Source organism: Pongo abelii, chromosome 22, assembly GCF_028885655.2.
Source record: "Pongo abelii isolate AG06213 chromosome 22, NHGRI_mPonAbe1-v2.0_pri, whole genome shotgun sequence".
Classification (NCBI taxonomy): domain Eukaryota; kingdom Metazoa; phylum Chordata; class Mammalia; order Primates; family Hominidae; genus Pongo; species Pongo abelii.
Window position 1 is genome coordinate 29,577,175 of NC_072007.2, and position 17,106 is coordinate 29,594,280.

Below are 17,106 nucleotides of genomic sequence, written 5' to 3' on the forward strand. Positions count from 1 at the left end.
TATGTACCATGCTTAATATAGAAAGGATTCGAGTTGGTGAATTATTTGTAATTTTGCCACAAAATTGCAGACATAATTTATTTTTTTTGTCTTTGAGGAGACAAACCCATTTTATTGTCTATCGTGTTATATAAAAATCTAGAAATAATAGATTTGTACAGAAAAAACAAATGATAATAAATGGGAGCACAAAAGAAATAATTTAAGTTTGCTATTTTTCCCGGTGGTATTAGGATGACAATCATTTTAAAGCACATGTGTCTGGCTTCAGGGTAAGATTTGATCACCGGCCAAAGCCTGCCATAAAACTATGGCTTTCAGTGTCTGTCCGTTCTGCTGGCTCTTGACAAGACTTCTGAGGTCTTCAAGAAAAGTCATGTACTCGTGCTCCTCCAGGGCTGTGCTGAGCTCCATTAGCTTATCGGCAAAAGGGTTGGCCACCCCTCCGTTCACAAGGAAATCCATTAGGTGGTCATATAAGGCCGAGTCCAGGGAATCTGCGTTGAGTATAAACTTAGTGTCCTTTCATTGAGACTCCCCACTGGACTGAAAGTTACTTCCCTGATAGCGAAAAGGTCACTCTCAACCTCCTCCTCTGGGCCACCCTCATCCTCCGGGTAGTGACAGTCCAGCACAAGGGCCTTCTTGCCACCATTCTTTATAACTTGGACCACGAAATTGGGAGATGATGCCGATTCAGGCTCCTGTTCTCCAACTTGCTGCCCTTTCGAGGGTTCCTCCTTACCATCAAGTGTCGGTGGGATGCTGTTGTTAATGTTGAAAGTGACAGCGATCTTTCCCCGGCAACTTTTCCCACTAATTTAGTTTCTGTCCCATTCAACTGCCGCTCCCATCCTCCAGACATCTTAGGGAGGGTTTTATGCTTCTGGATTTTCCTTTCCTCCTCAATTTCATCATTCAGGATATTACCAGTCCCCTTCGGTGTGCAGCGCGCCACAGCCACAGGGACAGGACCTGCGAGGCCGCAGGAGGCCAAGCCATCTCCGGGACCCCAGGGACCCCGTGCGCATGCTGAGCAGCACCAAGGGCAGGGCGCACGGCCGGGGCTATGGCTGCAGGAGCTGCGGGAAGGGCGAGGCGGGGGGTTATTTTTCTATTTCATTTTGATTGTGACTGTAAAATACAAAATCAATGCATTCTTAAAAAGTGCTATAATGTAAAAATTATAAATACACAAAACACGAAGAATCTGCATGTAGTTTGTATTTAGAATTATTATGCAGTTAATATTAGCAGTGTTAAACATGAATTTAAAAGAAATGAGCATAATCCAGTTTATTGTGATATAATCTCTTTAGGTGAATTATAGTCTTCACATTTGTAGATTAGCCATTTTTGAAATGTATTGTATAAGATAGCACAAAGTATGTGATGGCATAAAAGTAGATGCATGTTGAATCTTCCATGCTCACCTTTGGTGTCACGGAAGTACTTATTCTACATTACATATGTATAAGTACCAGTGAATAAATTTGATCAAGTTAACGTTGAACACAGAATTTTATGCAAGGAATGCCCTCCACCCATTAACTTCCTGAGTCCTAAACTGTTGAGTATACAACCACTGTGAAAATAACATAATGATGAAAACCTGCTAAGTACATCTCTCTAGAGCAGCATTTTAAATATGGCACTGCTTGGTCAGCTCATTATAAAAAGACGTATCAAGACTAGGTTTGAGTTAAGATCCCTTAGGGCCAGGCATCCATTCTATAAGACAGGCAGAGGTGCATTTCTTATCTCTTTAATGATAATAAAAGCTTTTTATGTACTAGTATCTATGGTTCTAGCATCACAACCACTCACTAAGAAATTCTCCAGTGGTTCTTACAGGATCCAAATCAATCAGTGTGGCAGTTTCTCCATGTTACCATTTGTACTAGTGTCCTTAAGGCCCCTACTCCTACAGGGTGGTTTACAAGAATCCAGGTCTGTTAAATGGGAAAGTTGTGTAGAGAATAGGACTTTTGGATAGATGGGGAATGTGATTCCGAATTCCATCTAGGTCTCCTGTAATATGATTCTCCAGATTGGCCTTCTCTTCTCTTTATGCAGTTGCTCCTCATTCCTCTTGCCTTTCTTCCCCATACCCAGTCCTCTCTATTTTTGTTATATTAGAAACAGGTTCTAAGCACAAACACTCTCTAGTGGTGATTCTTTTGATCTGTGTGTGTGTGTGTATGTGTGTGTATACAAATTCTTAAGTTTATATACGTGTGTGTATATATATACCACATATATGTAAGTATATGTGGTATATGTTTATATTCTATGAGAAGGACTTCCACATATAAGGGGAGAGAAATAGAGAGCAACAAGACTAATACTCGAATGTGTAGCACACCCTAGAAATTACTAAATCAGTTATTAAAAATATAGTTAACTTCATTTTGCAGCTACATAGTAGGGAGCAATAAAGGGCAAAATGACAGTACAGTTTCATAGTGCTTCATTAGCGATCATCTCAGTCCCTATTTCTAACTAGATAATTTTTGTGTGGAGCTTTTACTTTGCATCGTTATTTGACTTTGTCACTGTATTAGCCAGAGAACCACAGAACCAATGGATGTGTGTGTGTGTGTGTGTGTGTGTGTGCGTGTGTGTAGATATATTGTCTTAGGCAGTCTGGGATAAAATGCCATATACTGGTTGGCTTATAAACAACAGAAATTTATTTCTTAGAGTTCTGGAGGCTGGACGTCTGACATCAGGGTATCAGCATGCTCGAGATCTGGTGACAGCTCTCTTCCAGGTTGCAGACTGCTAACTTCTCATTATATCCTCACATAGTGGAAAAAAGCGCTCTGTGGTCCCTTTTATAAGGGCACTAAACCCATTCACAAGGGCTGTGCCCTCATGACCTAATCATGTTACAAATGCCCCACCTCTAAATATCATCACGTTGGGGTCAGAATTTCAACATACACATTTTAGGTGAACACAAACATTCGGTTCATTGCATATAGATATGAAATTTTTCTTCATCATATGTATATGTGCTTGTATATATAGACACACACACACATGCCCACATGCACACACACGCACACCCATATATGTGTGAGGAAGGAAGAGAGAGAAGCAGGAAGGTTTTTGTTAATGTTTTGTTAACATTTATTTTAAGTTCAGGGGTACATGTACAGGTTGTTATGTAGATAAATCCATGTCATGGGGGTTTGCTGTACAGATTATTTTGCCAGCCAGATATTATGCTTAGTACCCATTAGTTATTTTTCCTGTTCCTCTCTTTCCTCCCACTCTCCACCTCCGGTAGGTCCTAGTGTGTGTTGCTCCCCTCTATGTGTCCATGTGTTCTCATTATTTAGCTCCCACTTACAAGTGAGAACATGGAAATTCTACCAGATGCACATCCAAATTCTACAAGATATTTCTTTTAAGAAAGTGGCTCACGGAACTGGGGAGACTGGTAAAGTCCAAAATTGGCAGGGCAGGCCAGTAGGCTAGAGATGCCAGGAGGAGTTACTGTTGCAGCTCAAGTAGGAAGACAATCTGGAGACAAAGTTTCCTCTTTCTCTGGGGCTCTCAATCTGTTTTCTCTTGAGGTCTTCAACTCAACGGTTGATGCCCACTCACATTATGGAAGGCAGCTTGCCTTATTAGAAGTCTACTGATTTAAGTGTTGGCCTCATCTAAAAACTGCCTTTACAGAAATATTCACATTGTTTGACCAAAGATTTGGGTACTGTGACCTAGTCAAGGTGTCACCTAAAATTAACCATCATGTCACCTGCAATCTGATATGAAATGCATGTCTATATATCACGATTTTTCATTTTGCTGTTTACATTCCCTCACTATCAATTTAATATCTCTACTTCTAGCCATGTCTGTTTCTATTTTCACAGAATTTAAGAAAATTTTCTTATCAAATGCAATCTTGGTATATTTCTGTTGTCTCTGCTAATTTTCATCAAAATTGGATTTCTTTATTGTTACTTCTTTTTGACATTCTGAACTTTGCCTTTCTCTTGTGTATATTTTTTACTTACTTGTTGTGAGTCTGCAAGGTTATTTTGTAGTTCACCTGGCTTTTGAATGAGGAAAGTCTGCCAATTGAGTGCTACTCAAGAAAAGTTTCCATCATTTCTTTTTTTTTTTTCTTTTGAGACGGAGTCTTCCTCTGTCACCCAGGCTGGAGTGCAGTGGCATGATCTCGGCTCACTGCAAGCTCTGCCTCCTGGGTTCATGCCATTCTCCTGCCTCAGCCTCCCGAGTAGCTGGGACTACAGGCGCCCGCCACCACACCCGGCTAAGCTTTTGTATTTTTAGTAGAAGCAGGGTTTCACCGTGTTGGCCAGGATGGTCTCGATCTCCTAAATTCGTGATCTGCCTGCCTCGGCCTCACAAAGTGCTGGGATTACAGGCGTGAGCCACCGTGCCCGCCAAAAGTTTCCATCATTTCACAGATTAAATTGTGTGTGTGTGTGTTAATTATTATATATTCCCACAACTCAACATTTCTGACTAGTTTTTAATAATCCTGTTTATAATTTTTATATACATTAATAGCATCAATTTTAATTGATGACTGTTATAGACAAAATGTTTCTGTCCAACCGCCAAATTCATGTGCTGAAATCCTAACCCTAAGGAGATGGGCCTTAGGGGCTTCGTTAGGTGATTAGGTCATGAGGATGAAACCCTCCTGAATGGGATTAGTAACCTTATAAAAACAGTCCAGGAGAGCTTGGACTTGCCCCTTGCCCCTTCCACCATGTGGGGACATTGAGGAGCTAGCCATCTGTGAACCAGGGAGGGGACCCTAACCAGAAACTAAATTTGCCAGTCCCATGATCTTGAACTTCCCAGCTTCTAAAACTGTGAGAAATAAATTTCTGCCTTTTATAATCTTTTTTATAGCTTATAGCTGCCTGAACAGATGAGGATAACAAACACAATAGAAATAAAAAATTAAAAATGCAATCCACATGGCAGTCATTTTTTAAGCATAGACTTTATTATATTATATTTATTATATTATATTGTAATTTTATATTATATTATAAAATTTTAAATATGCTTTTTCATATGCCACCACAGTAATCAATTGCTTACTTGCTGCTAAGAGCCTTAGTAGAACTTCATGACAAACATACCTATCCCACAAATGCAGTGTCTGACACAAAATAGATAGACAATCATTAATGGTTAAATAAATATCAATTGAATGGGATTGCTAGATTGACTTGAAAAAATGATTAGCTTTATGTGAGGTACCTACCATGTGGTTCAAATGAAATATAAAATTTGGTTCCTGCCCACAAGCAATTTTAAATTGGTTTGGAGATTTCTATTTTAAATGCATAAAACTCTAATAAGTGTCATGAATAACATACTTAAGAGACAAAGCTCATACATGCATTACACTATCCAAAATCAGATGACACGAGATAGTGTGGTTTTTGTATTTTTAAAAGGCATACAGCATAGTTGATCAGAATTTCTTTTTTTATATACTTTTTTTTCCTTTATTATTATTATTATTATACTTTAGACTCTATGGTACATGTGCGCAATGTGCAGGTAAGTTACACATGTATACATGTGCCATGCTGGTGCGCTGCACCCACCAACTCGTCATCTAGCATTAGGTATATCTCCCAATGCTATCCCTCCCCCCTCCCCCCACCCCACAACAGTCCCCGAAGTGTGATGTTCTCCTTCCTGTGTCCATGTGTTCTCATTGTTCAATTCCCACCTATGAGTGAGAATATGCGGTGTTTGGTTTTTTGTTCTTGCGATAGTTTACTGAGAATGATGATTTCCAGTTTCATCCATGTCCCTACAAAGGACATGAACTCACCATTTTTTATGGCTGCATACAGACACTTCTCAAAAGAAGACATTTATGCAGCCAAAAAACACATGAAAAAATGCTCACCATCACTTGCCATCAGAGAAGTGCAAATCAAAACCACAATGAGATACCATCTCACACCAGTTAGAATGGCAATCATTAAAAAGTCAGGAAACATCAGGTGCTGGAGAGGATGTGGAGAAATAGGAACACTTTTACACTGTTGGTGGGACTGTAAACTAGTTCAACCCTTGTGGAAGTCAGTGTGGCGATTCCTCAGGGATCTAGAACTAGAAATTCCATTTGACCCAGCCATCCCATCACTGAGTAAATACCCAAAGGACTATAAATCATGCTGCTATAAAGACACATGCACACGTATGTTTATTGCAGCATTATTCACAATAGCAAAGACTTGGAACCAACCCAAATGTCCAACAATGATAGACTGGATTAAGAAAATGTGGCACATATACACCATGGAATACTATGCAGCCATAAAAAATGATCAGAATTTCTTAAGGCCATGTGTAGAGTTCTCTAAGTATTGAAATCTGGCATGTCACTTTAGGGAAATCTCAGAGAAAATGTAAAGATAATCAGTTTGGAACTGATATAAGAGTGGTTACTAGGGGAAATAAAGATAGAACAAAGGGAAATTGTGAAAAAGTCACTATAATTGCTTTATAAATTGATCAGGTATTACAGAAAACTCTACAAAGCATTTGATCACAGCAATATATTTATAACTTATAAATATATTAAACTGCAAAACAAAACAAAGTAAAACTAATGAGAGAGAGGAAGAAAAAGAGAGAGAGACATAGAGAGAAGGATTGAACATATCTTTGAGTAATGCACAAATCTGATTGCACTAAGTTGAACACCTGATGCAAATTATCTTCTAAAATAATACACCCAAATAATCTACATATAAAGTTAATATTAAATGCTTATTCTTGGTGTTACAGGAATTTGCTGCCTTTGCACAGTACATTATTTAAGCTAATTTGCTTCTCTAACATTTATAACAAAATCTCACTGGTATAGTCATCAGTGACTTATTGGCAATATAAAATAATTGAAATTATCAACAGAAGAAATTAAAGGATGAAGGTTTAAATGATAGAACTATAATACATGCCAGCAATTTCTCAAAATGAATTACCCAAATATAATTGCATATCTCTGTTGTGTTCTAAAGTTCAGCAGCTTAGAATGTTATTTAATTATGCATGCATTAATAAGAACCTGCATCCCAAAAAGGGGAAAATAATGGAGAAACTGTTTAAAACTTATATGGACTACAAATCTAGTAATAATATTTAGGTATTATATGCTCTATTTTCTATTATATTCCTTCTAGATACATCAACCAAATAGCTTGAGGCTAATGTAAATTATCATTTATATAATCATATTAATCAATCTCATCGCCAAAATATAAGGATCAAAACCATACTTTGTACATTATTTTGCTTTGAAAATACTGACTTTATGCATCTACCCTCAACCAAGTTTTGAATTTGAAACACATAAATTTGAATTTGTTAAGCTTGTCGTTAATATAGTCATGCAGATGGATGGCATGGTTTAAATAAACTTTCCTAACCTAGTACCTCTTTAAAGGATTTTGTTTCTATAAAAAAAGAACATAGATGTTGTTAATGATGTTTATTATCTCTCTTGTTGCAATGATAATGAAACCAGTATTGCTTAATTATGAGTCATTTCCATATTACTAGAAAGGTATAGTGATTTGTCTTAAGTAATACTAATCAGGACATTTACTAGCTGGGATTAAAATGGATTATAACTATCTATATTTTAAAGAAAATTTTATCTTCAATGCATTCATAGGATTTGGGTACACCAAAAGAGAAACTCTAAAATTCAAAGAAGCAAGTGAAGAAAATGTTAACTATAATTCAAAAGTAGTATATTCTGAGAGTAGAAATATCCAATTTTCTGATGAGTGCAAATTTTTCTCTCAGATTCTTAGATGTGAGATTGTAGTTCCAAACTACAGTCTGAAACTACACAGGTGCACTTTGAACTGTCTGAAAATTGAATAAATAGTTAATATATTTGCATTCATACAAGCATGTTTGTGTTTAAATATTTTCATATCTTTATGAAATAAAATGTAAATCTGACCACTCTTTTGCTAGACATATGATGTTATTTCAATCAATGTATACAACAACTATAACTGCTAGTGAAGAAAATACCTGCAAAACAAATAAGAAAACATTATTCTGAAGCAGGATACATGAACAAAACTTTTTTGCATGTGTTGGATAGGAGACACGTTACATAATGCAACTCTGATTTGGAACATAATGGTGTATGTTCAGAAAGAAAATTGCTTGCTTAAAACGTATCTTTTTTTGTTACTTTTAAATTTTTTGGTTGACAAATATAAATTGAATATATTTATCATGTACAACATGTTTGGAAATATGCATACATTGTGGAATGGCTAAATTGAGCTAATTAACATATGCATTACCTCACATAATTGTAATTTTTGTAGTGAGAACATTTAAAATCTGCCCTCTTAGCAATTTTCCAGAGTATGTACAATACATTAACTACAGTCTCCACGTTGCACAATATGTCTCTTTAACTTATTTCTCTTATCTAACTGAAATTTGGTCTTAAAAATATCTTTTTATATTTTAAATTTTACTTATTTTATAAATAAAATTTTAGTTTTTAATTCAACTCTTATTTTAAATACAGGGGATACATGTGCAGGCTTGTTACATGAGTATATTAAACTCAGGTTGTGAGCATAGTATTCAATAGGTAATTTTTCAATCCACACCCCTCTCCTTCACTTCCTCCTCTAGTAGCCACAGTTATCTTTTGTTCCCATGTTTATGTCCATGTGTGCTCTATGTTTAGCTCCTACTTCTAAGTGAGAATGTGTGGTATATGGTTTTCTGGCCCCTCATTAATTCACTTAGGATTTTGGGCTCCAGTTCAATCCATGTTGCTGTGAAGGACATAATTTTATTCTTTTTTTTGGCTTTATAGTATTCTACGTTGTAGAGGTACCACATTTTCTTTACTCAATCCACCACTGATGGGCACCTAGGCTGATTTCACGCCTTTGCTGTTGTAAATAGCATGGCGATGAACATGCGAACGCATGTGTCTTTTGGGTACAATTAGCTATTTTCCTTTGTTTATATACTCAGTAATGAGATTGCTGGGTCGAATGGCAGCTCCCTTTTAAATTCTTTGAGAAATCTCCATCTGCTTTCCATAGTGGTTGAACTAACTTACATTCCTACCAACAGTATACAAGCATTCCCTTTTTTTAGCACTCTCACTAGTGTCTGTTGATTTTTGACTTTATAATAATAGCCATTCTAACTGGTGTGAGATATCTCATTGTGGTTTTAACCTGAATTACTCTAATGAATAGTGATGAGCATTTTTTCATGATTTTTGGCCACTTGTATGCTTTATTTTGAAAAGTGGCTATTCATATCCTTTGTCCATTTTTTATTTTATTTTATTTTATGTTTTGCTTGTTGATTTGTTTGAGTTCCCTACTCATTCTGGACATTAAATCTTTGTGAGATGCATGGTTTGTGAATATTATCTCCCATTCTGTGAGTTGTCTGTTTAATCTATTGATAGTTTCTTTTGCTGTGCAGAAACTCTTCAGTTTAACCAAGTCTCACTTGTCAATTTTTGTTTTTGTTGCAATACTTTTGGGAACTTGGCCAAAAATTCTTTGCCAAGGTCAGTGTCAAGAAGGGTATTTTCCAAGTTTTTTTCTAAGATTCTTATATTTTGATGTCTTACATTTAAACATTTAATCCATCTTGAGTTTTTTATTATTTTGCACATGGTGAAATGTAGGGCTCTAGTTTCAATTATCTGCAAATGGCTAGGCACTTACCCCAGCACCATTTATTGAATAAAGAGTTCTTTCCCTGTTGCTTTAAAATGTGTGTCTTTTATTCTTGCTACTTGCAGGCTTTAGTTTTTTTAAAAAAAAACTTACATCTTTTAATTTTTCATGAAAATCACTTACCCAACTATAAATTTTAAATATTGAATAATTTTTATCAGTGTGATATATCCTCATTGTTTTAAAAACATATGTCTTTAAATCTGATAGTGAAAAACTTTCCTCATCTGCTTTATCTCTTCTCCTTCTTCACTTTCGAAGTAATCATCCTTAACTTGTATAGTTATTTTTCTAAGACCTTGTCTCTGTATTTCTGGATTACCTGACTGAAAAGCTATTTTTGATTAATGTATTTTATACAAAATGTCATGACTGCTACAAAGCAGAGAAAATCTTCTCATCAACATTTTTATTCTCACCACCCCTCACAGTATAATATTTGCTTAAATGACAGATAATCTTTATATTATATTCTTACAATACTAATCAATACTAAGTCTAACAACACAATTACTCTTTTGATTTGTAGCTCTTTATTTTTCGTTGTACTAACTTTTTCTTTATTTATGCTTACATGATTTTCTATGTAGTAATCATTAATTTTATAAAAGTAAACAACAATTCTACTATTTGCCTTAAAACAATGTGTTTAAATGTTCAAAAACACCAGTTCTATTCTCTCCTCCACCCCACCCCAAAGTCCTCAACCTACAATCTACAGGCCTCTAACTTCTAATTGGATTGTTTGCTCATTGGATCTGTAACACCAAAATCCAAATGTGGTTTCTTTATACAATCATTTCGGGATCCCCAATTACACATATTCTGCATAGATCCACTGTCACATGCATCCCTTGTTTTAATCTCATTTGAATTACATTCTTCTTTGCTGGAGCGCATCTATCATTATGCTTGTAAAAAGGGCCAGGGATTTGTAAACTACCAATTAAAAATACAAACATACATATAAGAGCACATATAAAATGGAATCGTAAAACATTATAAAGATGGGGAAAAAATGTACACAATATGTGAATCACCCTTATTGTGAAATTCAACAAAAATGCTACATATATACTATTTTAAAATTTTAGGGGAAATAAGTCCAGTTTTTAAAGGTATAATATACTTAATATTATCTAGGTATAATTTAATGATTATCACTTTAAAAAAATAACTTAAAATATCTTACTAACAAATAGTCAAACTTCGTTAGGTTATCTGTAATAATAGTTTTATATATTATTTATTTTATATAATTAGCTTTATTTTATTTTATGTCATCAAAATTCAATTAATATTTTTCCTTACTCTTTGCTCAGGAAGTGATAAATGTTTTATTAAAGGATTCTTTGAGGCTTGTATTCTTCTTCTCTAAATTAATGAAAAGAATGAAAAATTTTTAGAATTCTATATTTTTTAAAGTAAATGTACAGATATAAATGACTAGAATTTATTGAGTGCACCCAAGACTCAAGCATGTTACTATAACGTTGTCCTGTATTAAATATTGCAATCCGGCCGGGCGCAGTGGCTCATGCCTGTAATCCCAGCACTTTGGGAGGCCGAGGTTGGTGGATCACCTGAGGTCGGGAGTTCCAGACCAACTTAGCCAAAATGATGAAACCCCGTCTCTACTAAAAATATAAAAAAATTAGCCAGGGGTTGGGGCAGGCTCCTGTAATCCCAGCTACGCGGGAGGCAGAGGCAGGAGAATCGCTTGAATCTGGGAATGGGAAGATCGCAGTGAGCTGAGATCGCGCCATCGCACTCCAGCCTAGGCAGCAAGATTGAAACTCCGTCTCAAATAAATAAATGAATAAATAAATAAATAAAGCAGTCCTCTCAATAACTCTTTTACATTGGTACTAAAAATATTCACATTTATAGACGAGGAACTGGCTTAGGCGTACAGAAATTCAGTATTTTATTTAAGATCACATACATTGTGTTTAGAAGTTACTAGGTAAATGATAATTTATTAATATTGGTACCAAAACAATTACTTAGTTTTAACATATAAATTTGGTAACAGTCTCATAATTTCTCACTGCAATCATATTTATTAAAATGTGTCTTACATTCAAAAGATAAAGTCAACATTATTCTTACCTGAATGTTGCATTTTTTCTAGAATGGTACAAAGATAATAATAAGGCATTTTATTTTAATTTTACTTATGTCAGTGCAAGTATAAATTGTTAAAAGAATAATTCTTTTAGCCAAATATTGTAAATGAACACTTATTTTAATAACTTGAACTAGGATTTAGTCTTCATCATAATATGCTATTACGTTTATACCAAATTTAATCTAATTCGTAAGTTAACTCTAGTTATTCTGTTTTATGTTTAAAGTTGCCATCGTTTCTCATGGTGATTTTTATTTCCTTATTAATAGTAAGAAAGAGACGTGATGTAATGTACTATTTCTCATGTAGAGAACTTTTAAGGAAGATAGGAGAAATAAAATTTGCATCCTGCCATTTGTGTAAAGTTATGAGATATATGATAATTGCCTCGTTACAAATAAGTGCACACTTGGAGGAATAAATAGATCACAAAGGTGAATGAAATAGAATTTCACTCTCTGACTTGATACATTATGTGTCAAGGTCACAATGAGACATAGAGCCACAGATGGAAGGAATCTTGGTCTCCAAGTAGATTTTGTAGGAATAAGAAATAGTCAAACAGCTGTACTATTTAGTTAATGAGATTTTCTCATTGTTTGAAAACACATATTGTGTAATCTGACCAAAGCATGTTCAACAAAATTAAGCCTTCTCCACCAAAATAAATATTCTTATGACATGTTAAAATATCTACTGAATCTATGTTAAAGATTTTCAGTATACCCAAAAAACTTTCAGACTCTAACAAAGACAACTTTGAAGTAAGTTTTGCTATTTTTGTTTCAATTTGAGAGTTCGATTTCATCACATAAACACATATCATATATTTAATTATTTTACATTAAGTTGAAATCACTGAAATCAAGTTAGATCATCCTGTAAACAAAATATATAATCAATTACCAAAGTCTGAAATGTAGGTTGTAGAAAGACGGTTTTTTTTTAGAAAACAAATAATGAAATCTACATTTGAGATTTCTATTCCCTAACTAAAAGAACTAGTCTCAAGATATTTACAATCTTCAGCTGTCTTCTGTTTGACTTATTTCTCTCTCTCCAACCAGATCTCTTTTGTTTAATCGGATATAGAATTTCATTGAATTCACAAAACTGTAGTTAGAAAATACGTGACCTTTATGAGTTGTCTGGCATTGTGATGCAGAGAGTGAGATGATTTTTTAAATATAATTCTATCATATGTTCATTCTTTAATTTCATTTTCTTCCCTTCATAAGATAAAATTTAAATGATACAAAATGGTCAGTTTTAAAATGTCTTTTTCCTTCCCTCAGTTTGAATTCCAAGATAGCTCTGTTTCAGCAAAAATAACTCTAACATTTTTATCTATCCCTTTTACTCATTTGGCTTGATAATTTCCAAGTTAGATAAGAAAATCAAATTTGTTTTATTTGAATAACAAAATAATATTTACAAAAATATAATTTATCATATGCATCATCATGAATGTGTACAGGTTATGTACAGTTTTATATGTTTCTTCATCCAATGGCCAGAAAATTATGAAAGTCATCTTGGGTTTTGTTCAGCCATCTTGAATTTTGTATGCCTTCTGTTTTATAACTGCACACCTGGCTTTCTTGTGATTAATTTTGGAAGCAGGAACAGACCCAGCAAGCAGAAAAATAGGCTTTGAGAGCCTCGGTGTACTTTCTTGGCTGAACTGACAGTAAAATTCAAAAGGAATTTTCTAATGAATCCTAGGAAACATTTAAATAGATACAAATAAATTAGCAAATGGCATTAGGTCCTCTGTGCTTTTACTGATAGACAAGAGATATATTTTAAAGCAACAGTAACAGTTTTGTATAATGCATTATTTCTAATTGAAAACAAAAAAGTGCATATATATATAGGAGCCTAATTATTAAACTTCAATTCAAAGAACAGGTCAGATTAATGAAAAAGAATGAAAAGAAGAAATAAATCAGATGGGCCAAAGAATATACAAAGAAACACATTAATAGAAACAGACAATGTAAGTGACATTTGAAAGATCAGAAAACCAGAGAGCAAAGTCAGCAAAATAAGGACCGAGGATCGAAAGGAACAAATAAAGTTGAAAGATGTACTGTCTCCACCTCCAACATCACTCTCCCCAGAGAACCACTTCTAGACTTACTTCCAATACATCCACCACCATCATCAAAAATAACTAACAGTATGAAAACTACTACCGCCTTTTCATGTTAAAAACTCTCAATAAATTAGTTATTGATGGGACGTATCTCAAAATAATAAGAGCTATCTATGACAAACCCACAGCCAATATCATACTGAACGGGCAAAAACTGGAAGCATTCCCTTTGAAAACTGGCACAAGACAGGGATGCCCTCTCTCACCACTCCTATTCAACATAGTGTTGGAAGTTCTGGCCAGGGCAATTAGGCAGGAGAAGGAAATAAAGGGTATTCAATTAGGAAAAGAGGAAGTCAAATTGTCCCTGTTTGCAGACGACATGATTGTATATCTAGAAAACCCCATCGTCTCAGCCCAAAATCTCCTTAAGCTGATAAGCAACTTCAGCAAAGTCTCAGGATACAAAATCAATGTACAAAAATCACAAGCATTCTTATACACCAATAACAGACAAACAGAGAGCCAAATCATGAGTGAACTCCCGTTCACAACTGCTTCAAAGAGAATAGAATACCTAGGAATCCAACTTACAAGGGACGTGAGGATCTCTTCAAGGAGAACTACAAACCACTGCTCAAGGAAATAAAAGAGGATACAAACAAATGGAAGAACATTCCATGCTCATGGGTAGGAAGAATCAATATCGTGAAAATGGTAATTTACAGATTCAATGCCATCCCCATCAAGCTACCAATGACTTTCTTCACAGAATTGGAAAAAACTACTTTAAAGTTCATATGGAACCAAAAAAGAGCCCACATCGCCAAGTCAATCCTAAGCCAAAAGAACAAAGCTGGAGGCATCACACTACCTGACTTCAAACTGTACTACAAGGCTACAGTAACCAAAACAGCATGGTACTGGTACCAAAACAGAGATATAGACCAATGGAACAGAATAGAGCCCTCAGAAATAACGCTGCATATCTACACCTATCTGATCTTTTACAAACCTGACAAAAACAAGAAATGGGGAAAGGATTCCCTATTTAATAAATGGTGCTGGAAAAACTGGCTAGCCACATGTAAAAAGCTGAAACTGGGTCCCTTCCTTACACCTTATACAAAAATTAATTCAAGATGGATTAAAAACTTAAATGTTAGACCTAAAACCATAAAAACCCTAGAAGAAAACCTAGGCAATACCATTCAGGGCATAGGCATGAGCAAGGACTTCATGTCTAAAATAGCAAAAGCAATGGCAACAAAAGCCAAAATTGACAAATGGGATCTAATTAAACTAAAGAGCTTCTGCACAGCAAAAGAAACTACCATCAGAGTGAACAGGCAACCTACAAAATGGGAGAAAATTTTTGCAATCTACTCATCTGACAAAGGGCTAATATCCAGAATCTACAAAGAACTCAAACAAATTCACAAGAAAAAACAAACAACCCCATCAAAAAGTGGGCAAAGGATATGAACAGACACTTCTCAAAAGAAGACATTTATGCAGCCAAAAGACACATGAAAAAATGCTCATCATCACTGGTCATCAGAGAAATGCAAATCAAAACCACAATGAGATACCATCTCACACCATTTAGAATGGCAATCATTAAAAAGTCAGGAAACAACAGGTGCTGGAGAGGATGTGGAGAAATAGGAACACTTTGACAGTATTGGTGGGACTGTAAACTAGTTCAACCATTGTGGAAGACAGTGTGGCGATTCCTCAGGGATCTAGAACTAGAAACACCATTTGACCCAGCCATCCCATTACTGGGTATATACCCAAAGGATTATAAATCATGCTGCTATAAAGACACATGCACATGTATGTTTATTACGGCACTACTTACAATAACAAAGACTTGGAACCAACCCAAATGTCCAACAATGATAGACTGGATTAAGAAAATGTGGCACATATACACCATGGAATACTATGCAGCCATAAAAAATGATGAGTTCATGTCCTTTGTAGGGACATGGATGAAATTGGAAATCATCATTCTCAGTAAACTATCGCAAGAACAAAAAACCAAACACCGCATATTCTCACTCATAGGTGGGAATTGAACAATGAGAACACATGGACACAGGAAGGGGATCATCACACTCTGGGGACTGTTGTGGGGTGGGGGGAGGGGGGAAGGATAGCATTGGGAGATATACCTAATGCTAGAAGACGAGTTAGTGGGTGCAGCACACCAGCATGGCTCATGTATACATATGTAACTAACCTGCACATTGCGCACATGTACCCTAAAACCTAAAGTATAATAATAATAAATAAATAAATAAAAAGAAAACTACTACCACCACCTCCGACACAACTATCAACACCACCAACACTAAAAATGCCACCATAATGACAGTCTCATAAAAACATATTCCAAATTATACTTCCCTTGCCTCTATAATGTGGCCCTGAATTTCTTCATTTTTACCACTAACATTTAAAGAGCTTGCATTAAGTGTGAGGGATTGTAGTAAATGCTGATGGCACTTAATCTGAACTCTTAGGTTTACCATCCAGCGATGAAACAAACAAACAAACAAACAAAAAACACTAAAGGCAAACAAATAACCCATCTAACAAATCTGAGATGGAATAGAAATTCAACGGCTTCAATTGAGATAGGAAGTCTTTGTGCGCATGCGTGTGTATGTGTGTCTGTGTGTGTATATGTGTGTGTATGTTTTAAAAGTCACAGAGATAAAAGATAAGCTTTTAATTTCTACAATGTATCAGCACTGTAGAGGGAAATGGGCATACAGGATAGGACAAAACAGAGAATCCCTTTCGGAAAAGGAAGAGATCAAATACTTAAATACTTTTCTATTAATTTAAGAAATGTAACTATATAGAAATGCTTACAAATCAAAAGGCTCAAGCTAGACACGTGAGTCTCCATAAGAAAATATCCCAGCTGGGCATGGTGGCTCATACCTGTAATCCCAGCACTTTGAGAGGCCGAGACAGGCGGATCACCCTAGGTCAGGAGTTCGAGACAACCCTGGCCAACATGGCGAAACCCTGTCTCTAATAAAAGTACAAAAATTAGCTGTGCATGGTGGCAGGCACCTGTAATTCCAGCT

The 17,106-nt window shown here is 35.4% G+C and overlaps 1 pseudogene; it reads right to left on the reverse strand.

Moving 5' to 3' along the window:
* Positions 1-267: 267 nt before the first annotated feature.
* On the reverse strand, positions 268-1,103 carry LOC100434303 (complement component 1 Q subcomponent-binding protein, mitochondrial-like; annotated as a pseudogene).
* Positions 1,104-17,106: the final 16,003 nt, after the last annotated feature.